Genomic DNA, 10,536 nt, shown 5'->3' on the forward strand with positions numbered 1-10,536 from the left:
ACACACACACACACATATATATATACAGAAACACACACATATCTAGAAATACATACATATATATAATAGATGCATACACACACATACATATACAACCAGCATGTTAACTTCACACCACAATACCATTTAAAAAAATGAGATTGTGGGGCAGCTGGGTAGCTCAGTGGATTGAGAGCCAGGCCTAGAGGTCCTAGGTTCAAATTCGGCCTCAAACACTTCCCAGCTGTGTGACCCTGGGCAAGTCACTTGACCCCCATTGCCTACCCTTACCAATCTTACACCTATAAGTCAATATACAGAAGTTAAGGGTTTAAAAAAAAAATGAGATTGTTACCCAAATCATTTCTCTCTCTCTCTCTCTCTCTCTCTCTCTCTCTCTCTCTCTCTCTCTCTCTCTCTGTCACTTTATATTTTTTTTTTTTTAGTCAAAGTATATGTTTATATGTAGTGAGAATCTGTCTCCTCTTCCCTGGAGTTTGGCTGTCACTGTTCTATGGGTCATTAAGAGTTCAGCCTGTTTTTAGACATTGCTTAAGTAAGCTAGGTCAGAGTGACTCTTGTGTAAGCATCATGGTATAAAGAACTTCCTCTTCTATTTCTGGAGTAATGTAATGAAAAGCATGATTTTCTTTGTGGTTTTTGCCTATATAATGATTCCTTATCCCTACAATAAATGGCATTATTTTCTCTGCAGCCATAGTGTCCTGTCTCATTTCTCTTAGGTTACTCGTCGGTTCATAACATTTATATATATGGAAATATTTCTGAAAGAGTTGAATCACATCTGACTCTGAGGAACCCACTTCTGGGCCCATAGGAAATATAATACTTTGTTCTATCATCTAATTATGTGATTTGGACCAGGATGTGGAGGGAGGAGAGTAAGGATGACTGCTGATAAGAAGGGATTCTGCTCCCTGTTCTGATGCTTTTTGGTTCCTTAACTACTCACACCAGAATTTTACTTATAGCTTAAGTTATAGCCAACTCCTGGGTTTGCCCCTACAAGAAAAAAAATTAAGCTATTCAGGGTATAATGTGAATCATATATGGGACAGGTAATGCATTAATACATACAAAAGGAATGCTAAACATAAGAAGATTCACAAGTGTGAATTTGAAGGAAAAAAATTCAGCAGGATTTGGGTGATGACTTCTAAGTATTCTTACAGTCTCCTGAGGTCATACTTAAACTTCATGAGAGACTTCCAGGCTAAGATGGTGACAGAGTAAAAAGCAGCTGCTTAACCTCTCCTAACCCACACATACAGGACTCCTCAAGGGGACATAAAAACAAATCCAGATGAAAGAAGGGACCCCACAAAAGGGTGAAGCATTGAAGGTACATAGGATTGGGGCATTTCCATGCTATAAGGGGGCGAAATAGCTCTCACTAAAACTCGAGCTGAGCAACCCCTCCCCCTCTCACACCACCTACAGGGCCAAAGCCAGTGCACAAGAATTAGAGCAAGTTTGGGGCATCCATTAAGTTCTTGGCAGCTACCTGGGATCACCAGGGCCTGCTCCTGAGAGCAACAAGACTTAAGACCCCAAGAGGCTAAAGAACCAGACTTTGAACACAGACCTTGAGCACAGGCACAGGCGTGGACCTTGGTTAGGGACCTAGTACAGAGGGGTGCATGACTGTGGAAGCAGCGCCCTGAGACTGTTAAAGGAGCTTTGGGCAGAGGAACAAGCAAGGGAACCACCAGGAGGCTTGACCCTGAGAACAACTAGACCTGAGACCTCAGGAGCCTAAAGAGCGCAGACAGACCCTGGATGTGAGGATAAACCTGAGAGGGTGCGTGGCTAACAATGGCAAGCCAGTCTCAAGAACCCCAAAAGAGAAAGATCAAGAAGAAATCTTTAACACTCGACAACTTTTACACAGAAAAAATCCAGACAACAGAGCAAACAGAAGAGGAGAACAAACAAGTAATCATATCCAATCCTTCCCAAAAAAAAAAGAAAATTGGTCACAAGCTCTTGAAGAGTGAAAATCTGAGATCAAGAGAAATATGAAAGAGATTTGGCGAGAGAAGTGGGAAATAGCTCAAAAGGAAATTAACAGGTTAAAAGACAGAAACTCCCAATTAGAAACTAAAATTAAACAGCTGGAAAACAGGATAGACCAAACCGAAAAGGAAAATCATAAGATTATAACAGAAAACCAGTCTCTAAAGACCAGAATTGGGCAAGTAGAAGCCAATGATGTCTCAAGACAGCAAGAACAAATAAAGCAAAGTCAAAAGACTGATAAAATAGAAGGAAACATGAAATAAACTTCATGAAAACCTAAAGCTGTTTTCAATAAAGCTAATTATTCATTCAACATTTCACCTCAGCTTTATGATGTCCAAGAAATTCCTGGTAAAACTAGAAGGCTTTTCTTTTTTTTATCTTCTTGTTAATGGATGATCTTTCCAAGATCCCTGGAGTAGTTGCCAGGGATTCCTCTCCGTAACACTCTTCAGCTCAGACTGAATGGAAATGAAGATCTTATATACTTATACACACACACACACACACACACACACACACACACACACATATAAAACACAAACTCATATAAAGTCACCACCAAATTTAGACAAATCCACATTGAGATAGTTTTCACCCCAAATCAGGAAAGAGCAAACATAAAAGAGGCAAATACCATGCTCAAGCTTGCTAAGGAAGAAATGTGCTTTAGATGTCCTGTGCTCACAGGATACATATATAATTCAGAATGGATTTTGGGAAGTAGCTTAAAATAGTTGACAGCATCCAAGACCAGAAAGGAAGAAATAATCTGAGGACTGACATGCTCAAATTATACAACCTTCTATAGCAAATAGAGAGCCAGCTTCCTGAGTCAGAAAAATCCAGGTTTAAGTTCTTCCTGGAATACATACTGGCTGTGTGATCGACCAGTGTTATAGGAGCTGATATGCTGATAATGGGATGGCCCAAGGTCCTCTGATGGTATGAGGACCTGAAGCTGAGTGAGAGTGGGAATCTCTAGGTGAACACCAGGTTGTGGTGGGGAACACCAAGACCCCACAGGAATATTTGTGATTAAATTAATATGCCCAGCTCCACTACAACAATGTCCCAGGAATAAGTGATCAAATAAGAGACTGTGGGTTAGATCACAAACTCCTTGACTGCTTATCCTGGCTCTAAAACTGATGGATAAAGCTAGTGACTGAGGCTTAACTGTAATTTCAATAATCCCTCTTCCCTTAGTTATCCAAAGATATGTTAATGATCCTTAGGGTAATGATGACATCCACCCAAGTAAGCTTCAGAATTTAATAACAACAAACTTAGGCAAAGGGTAACAGGGACTGAGGGAAAGAGGTGTGAGGGAAGCTTGGCTAGAACTACTGATGATTTGAGATTATCAACTGGAGAGGTTGTCCCCTCCATTGCAACCTGGCTCCTTGACCTGAACCAGATTATTTGATGGTATTTATGTTGCTTCTTCCTTAACAATCAATTGAATAGGATGTATAATACAGCTTTACACAGAAGTTGAGGGTGTGATAGAGATTAGAACTGGATGCAGGTATCTTGAGTTGATTTGGCCTACCCCAATTCCCAACCAACCTCTCACCATAAATTCCTTCTCCAAATTGGGAGACCTTCTTGTTCAAAATTCTGCTTTTTATAGTCAGCCAGTAACTGCCTCTCCTTTGCTGGCTCATGACAAGCTAGGTTGATTCCAAGTTATAAACTGCTAAGTGTTAATCATCCTGCTCTCCATTTTGCATAGCAGAAATGATGTTACACTAAAGACAAGTTACTTGACAAATTAATGCTCTAGACATCTAATATTAAAAATTAAAGTTCAAAATTCAGATGGTTTCTTGGAAGAGGAAAAAAAAGAGAGAGAGCCTGTGTGACACCTACATTTCTTTGAGGAAAGGCAAAAAAGAAAATGCAATAAGAAATCCTTGGAGTAGAGTTCCTTTAAGGCCTAAAATGGGTATGCTTATCTTGGGTCTGAAGAGGCTAAGATGGAGAAGAAAGAGGGCTGATTTATGTTTCCTAAAACCTGACGTTAAGTGTTTATATGCAGTTTTAGAGTTTTTGAGCTTCCCTGTGAGAACAGTACAACAGATAATATGTCTTCTTTACAGATAAGGAAACAGAGATCTAGAGAGATTAGTTGACTCAGGATATATTGATCTTCCTTTTCCCAATGCTCTGCTTGGTTTGAACCCTGAGAACATCATGCCTCCCCCAGGACAAGCTCATCACCAAAAATATCATGGAGAGCTTTGGTATTCAATATTTTCCCAGTACCCTCAGTTGTCCCTTTCATCTAATTGGAGGGTTTCCATTTCAGGAATACCATAATTTCTGCATCCTGACACTTTGAGCTTCCTTTTCTGTATTGTGGGTACTATATTTCTTTTTCTTATTTGTAATTCCAGGGCTTACTTGACATAATGCCTGACACATAGTAAGCAATTAATGTTTATTGGCTGACTCAGAAATATCATCATGGACCCAGAGGTAGAAGGCATCTCAGATAACACATATTGCAAACATCAAGGAAGAAAGGAAGGAAGGAAGGAAGGAAGGAAGGAAGGAACGAAGGAAGGAAGGAAGGAAGGAAGGAAGGAAGGAAGGAAAAACAAAAAACACTTTTGAGATGGCCTGAAGTAGCTGGCTAAGATCACAGACCTATCTTCAAAAATTAAAAAGAATGGAATCTGGGTCCTCCAAATCTAGAACTACTACTGACTTTTCCACCCCGCTACTTCAAGATTACATTGAGTTTACATTAAGGAGCAGTATTGCATTATATGTGTAGAGAGTTGGTCCCAATGTTGCATTTAACATGTCTTTTGCTACTTGCTTTCTTCCTCCTAGTGCCTCAGAAATCCTTTGAAGCAGGGGGGTCCTGGAATAGAGAGTAGGAAATCAATAAATCTACAGGCACTGCTACTAGGGGAATGTTGCTGACTGCGCATTTATCATTAAAAACATCGCTTTTATGGGTTAAACGAAGACGTAACAAAGAAGGTCCCACCGAGATTTGAACTCGGATCGCTGGATTCAGAGTCCAGAGTGCTAACCATTACACCATGGAACCATGTTGCATGTAGGACGCTTACACATCTTCCTCTAATACTTCAGTATCCCCATTCTTGTTTTGTCTTTTACTTTTCTTCTGATCACTTCAGGATTTTTAAAAAATCTCTGGCAAGGCAAAGGCCCAGAGCCAATCAGAATTCCTTTAGTCACCAACAAGGCCCTTACTGGCTCTAACTGTGATCCTGTGATCCTTTTTCTTCCCTTCCTCATTTATCCTCCTAATTTTAGTCTCTTTCCCGTTCTCTACTAAAAAATGGAGTAGAAATTCCTGCTGGTGTCCCCAGAACATCTGAAGGGATCTTTCTCGAGAATGTAACTCGTCCCTAAGGTCTGTCTCTCTATGTGTCTCTGTGTGTTTGTGTCTCTCTCTCTGTCTCTGTCTCTGTCTCTCTCTGTCTCTCGAAGAGTTCCCGTGGTGGGCTGTAGGACTTAAATAAATATTTCCTGCAAGTGAATCTAAAGTCGACAGTCAGTAGTTCTTTAAGTTACTGAAGCAGGCCCCTCCTCCTCCCCTTTGCTACGCCCTGCAGCCGCACTAGCGCACCAATCCCAAGCATCACAGACAGCCTCCGAATCCTCCAAGTCTCGGATAGGCTCTCCAGGTCGGAAAGGAACCAAAGGTTTCAGGGAAATCATCTAGTAAGCCTCTGGCCTCTGCGCACAGTACGAACCCAGGAAGAGATCCTGGGGCCAGAAACTAAATTTGAGAAATTTGATTTTTTGCATTTTGAGACATTTTCTTTCCCTCAAACAAGAAGCAGTAACCGAGGGATTATCCGGGGGACACTTAGTTGCAAGGAAATAGCATCTCTGGGTTCTGATGTGGTCAGGGGAGGTGCAGATTGGAGGAAAACAAGATAAAGGAATCAATTTTGACTCCTCCTCTGTGCTCTGCTACCTGAGCGAGTGGCCTTTAAATCACATCAATCTCTGGAAGTTTTCGGTCGCGACGTGGGTGAGATTCCATCGCCAGCTTCCAGGCTCTGTCCCAAAGCACAGATTCAGCGATGAGATAGTGAATGGGTCTTTGTTACAGTGAGTTCCATATGGGTTACTCTGGCCTCGTTTTCCCTTCTAGAATTAGAGCAGAGATCGAGTCTCCCATAAGGTCATGGAAGAAAGAAAAGGTAACGAAAAATGCCTCTGAATGAACAGGGCATCGTGAGGGCGGAAACTCGGGGGTTAAAATAACCGGAATATTTTGAGATTTGAGCAAATTTACAGAGATCCTCACTACTCCAGGGGCCAGTGGGCTGCTGAATCTAGAGATATTCCCTGTTTTCCAGATTGTGAATTGAGCTGTTAGGAACATAGCTTTGGAACTGGAAGGGATCTTCTCAGTCTTCTAGACCAAAACCCATCACTTCATAAATGAGGGAATTAAGATCTGGAAAGGTTGAGTAATGTGTCCAAGATCTGATATTACTTGTGTGACTCTGGGCAAGTCACTTAACTTCTACATGCCCCAGTCCCACCATCTGTAAAATGGGAATAATAACAGCACTTACTTTCCAGGGTTATTGTGAGGATTAAATAAGATAATATTTATAAAGCCCTACATAAGTTCTATTATCATCAGTATTATATTATTATAATATTGTCTTTTTCTCCAAATGAAACTCTTTCTTGTCAGTTACCAGGAGACTCTCTGCTCTGCAGCTACCAAAGGTTATGCTGATGGTACATCTAGCCATTCATTGCCTTAACCTATTCTCTCTTCTGAGCATCATCCCAAGAAGGTCATGTGCTTTTAAATGGACTGGGAGCTCTGCAAACAACCTCTAAATAGACATGATCTGGGCTAAAACTAAGGTTTTGGACTTGACTGAAATACCAAATTATTGCTTTTTTTTTTTCCTTTTTTTAATCCTTACCTACTGTCTTAGAGCCAATTCTAAGGCAGAAGAGCTATAATGGCTAAACAATTGGAATTAAGTGACTTGCTCAGAGTCCCACAGCTAGGAAGTATCTGGGGCCAGATTTACAACCAGGTCCTCCTGATGCCAGGCCTGGAGCTCTATCCAACTACCCCAGATTACTGCTTTTTCTGTCTAGGGACTGTAAGGTTTTGTTTCTGTTTAAATAAGGGACTGAAAAGGTAAACAGCATGGCTCTTTAAAGTTTATTATAAGAATGAGTTACCTACTCCAAGTTAAACAATAAACCCTATATAAACAAACTTTCCGGCTTTTAAACTTATAACAAGGAAGGGAGGAAATCTCCTATTCTTAGAAAGAAATCTTCACTTTTTAATAAGCCACAAACACTTCAAATCCATGAACAGGTCATCCTCAGCCAGTCCAGTCTAAAAAAGGAACTGCCATATGTTCTTGGGCCAGTCACTCTATAGGTGAATTATTTACTTCATATTCTTAATGCTCAGTTGTAGAACCATTGCAGGTACATTTCTTCCTAAATACTTTCATTAGTTTCATTTTCTTGTACTTATCAATGATATTCTGCACAGAAATAAGAGGCTTTTTTAAGGTTTTACTACTGATTTTTTTTTCCAACCCTTATCTTCTATCTTAGAATTGATACTAAATATTGATTCTAAGACAGAAAAGAAGTAGGGGGTTAGGGCTTTTTTAACTGGGGTTAAATGACTTGCCTAGTCACTTAGATAGGAAGTATCTGAGGTCACATTTGAACCCAGGTCATTCCAACTCCAGATCTGGAGCTCTGTCCCCTGTTCTACCTAGCTGCACTACTGAATTCTTAATGGATATGATCCAAAATCTCAGCTGGAAGGTCATTATCATGCTTACTTGGGTAGCATAGAAGCTCTGGCTCATTCCCCCAGTCATGTATGCTATATTTCTGTAAGGATAAGGGATAAGGGATAGGGGAAAAAGCAAAGATTGTCTCTAAGGGGAAGGAAGAGAATTTAGACACAAGCCCTGGGAAAAGATTCTTATCCTTACATTTCTCCTTTAGGAGTCTAGGAAACCTCGGTGGATTTGTGAGGTTGTCTCTTTACTGCCATTAGTGTGAGCTTTTACTACCTGTGTTTCCCTCATTTTTAGGTACCAATGACTTGGATCCCAGTTCCTTTGAACTATTTAACATTGGGTAGCTTTTATTTTTTTATTTTATATATTTTATTTTTATTTTATTTATTAATTTATAACATTTCTACATGGTTATAGGATTCATGTTCTATCCCTCCCATAGCTCCTCCCATAGCCCACACATAATTCCACTGGGTTTTACATGTGTCATTGATCAAGATCAATTTCCATATTATTGATATTTGCATTAGGATATTCATTTTGAGTCAATATCCCTAATTATATCCCCATCCACCCATGTGATCAGGCAGTTGCTTTTCTTCTTTGTTTCTACTCCCATGATTCTTTCTCCAGATGTGAATAGCATTCTTTCACATAATTCCCTCAGAGTTGTCCTGGATCATTGCATTGTTGCTAGTAGAAAAGTCCATCACTATATTCAATTTTACACAGAGTATCAATCTCTGTGTATAATGCTCTCCTGGTTCTGCTCCTTTCACTCTGCATCAATTCCTGGTGGTCATTCCAGTTCACATGGAATTCCTCCAGTTCATTTTTCCTTTGAGCACAATAGTATTCCATCACCAATAGATACCACAGTTGATTCAGTCATTCTCCAATTGAAGAGCATACCCTCATTTTCCAGTTTTTTGCCACCAAAAAGAGCGCGGCTATAAATATTTTTGTACAATTCTTTTTCCTTGTGATCTCTTTGGGCTATAATTGGGTAGCTTTTATAAAGGGATATTTATTTCAGAGACACAGTCCAAACAAATGTATACCCACCATCCCCCTTCCCCAACACTTTCCCCTGCATTACTCATTCTTTAGCAATCAGGCTCAACTTAGCTTAGTTCCTATATAGACCTGTTCTCCCCAAGATGATCCTTTGTTTCAGCCACCACTAGTGTGGGTCCAGAAGATAGTGAGGTTACTCTTTACTCTGTGGGAGACTGAAACTGCTCTGGCACAGATTCTCAGACTCCAGAACACTGGAATGCCAAAGTACTCTCTGCACATTTCAAATTCACAAGGTCACAAAAGCTTTATTGTCTTTACCTGAAAAAGAAAAAAAAACACACAAAGAAGGGATTGAGAAGTACACGTGTGTGATCTTTACAAAATTATTTGCCTTCTCAGAGGGAGAAAGAGGAAGAGGGAGGAAGAGAATTCGAAACTCAAAAATGTTTTAAACAAGTTTTAAAAATTGTTTTTACATGTAATTGAAAAAATCAAACATTAAAAAAAGATTATAAAATGGGACACTTAGTTTAAATATGTAGTAATTTACAAATGCACACAGATTTCCCTCAAGTGAGGATACCCTCTTAGCTTAGGCTCTATAAAACATTTCAAATCTGGCCTTAGATACTTTCTCTCTGTGTGACCCTGGGCAAGTCACTTAACCCCAATTGCCTAGCCTTTACTTTACTCTTCTGCCTTGGAACTGATGCTTAGTATCAGTTCTAAGCCAGAAGGTCAGGATTATAATTGAAAGAAATAAAGAAAGCTTTTATGAAGAAACTATAAAACATTTCCACCAAGTTCATGTCCAAATGTAGTCTGACTGCTAAATGAATTGTCATCTCAGTTTGTGCTGGCTTGGGACCAGAAGTTCACTGATGAAGCTCACTCCTTGCCTCTTAGGGCATCAATGCTGTGCTGACTCCAAAACTAAGACTCTGAAATGAAAAGGCAGTGGTGTGCCCTCCTGATCTTTTGAAACTCATAAGATCAGAGGCTCTACTCCCTCCACTTAGAACAGAAAAGACATATGCAGGGGCAAGGACTAAAGCCAATTTCTTGGGACCATATGCCCTTGATGTAGAGCTGTGTGACCTGGACAAGTCACATAACCTCTGCCTTGGTTTCCTTACCTGAAAAATGGGGACAATAATAGTATCTATCTTGCAGGGATGGTGTGAAAATCAAATTTACATATATATATGCATATATATGTATGTATGTATATGTATGAAAGAGAGAGAGAGAGAGAGAGAGAGAGAGAGAGAGAGAGAGAGAGAGAGAGAGAGAGAGAGAGAGAGAGAATAGAAAAGATACTCTCAGTAGAAATGGTTCAAACAATGGGATCCAGAGTAAAATTATCTAGGTCCAACAAAAAGTCTAAGTTTGCTACTTTTTTCACTGAGTTGATCTTTTCTAAAACACCATAAGAAGATTTTCTGGCTTCAGTTTTTACTTTAAAAGTCAGTACATAGAAGCTCAGCAACACTAAATGTGCCCTTTGTTGCAAAGCCTTCTTCCAAGTCAAAAAATCGGTCTCTCGACTGAGGTCATGACACAGCTCAGCTTTGGTTGGGAATGAGCTGAGGGTGTCCTGGCTCTTCTCAATGAGTGTTTCTGGACAAGGCACTTCAATTCTCTGAGCCTCAGTTTCCTAATGTGTCAAGTATGTGTGGGAGGTTGGACTGGTCTC

General features: G+C 40.0%; 2 protein-coding genes and 1 non-coding gene across 3 annotated transcripts in view; all 3 read right to left on the minus strand.

Annotated features, from left to right (window-relative positions):
• Nucleotides 1-10,536, minus strand: part of LOC123244240 (histone H2B type 2-E-like) — a 262,719-nt gene that overhangs the window by 178,764 nt on the left and 73,419 nt on the right. The gene's annotated exons all lie outside the window — the stretch shown is intronic.
• LOC123244239 (histone H3-like centromeric protein cid) overlaps nucleotides 1-10,536 on the minus strand; it is a 160,826-nt gene that overhangs the window by 91,573 nt on the left and 58,717 nt on the right. The window lies entirely within an intron of this gene.
• Nucleotides 5,015-5,086, minus strand: TRNAQ-CUG. The gene has a single exon. It is a non-coding gene; the product is annotated as a tRNA-Gln (tRNA).

The sequence above is a fragment of the Gracilinanus agilis genome, chromosome 4 (genome assembly GCF_016433145.1).
Source record: "Gracilinanus agilis isolate LMUSP501 chromosome 4, AgileGrace, whole genome shotgun sequence".
In the NCBI taxonomy this organism is placed as follows: Eukaryota; Metazoa; Chordata; class Mammalia; order Didelphimorphia; family Didelphidae; genus Gracilinanus; species Gracilinanus agilis.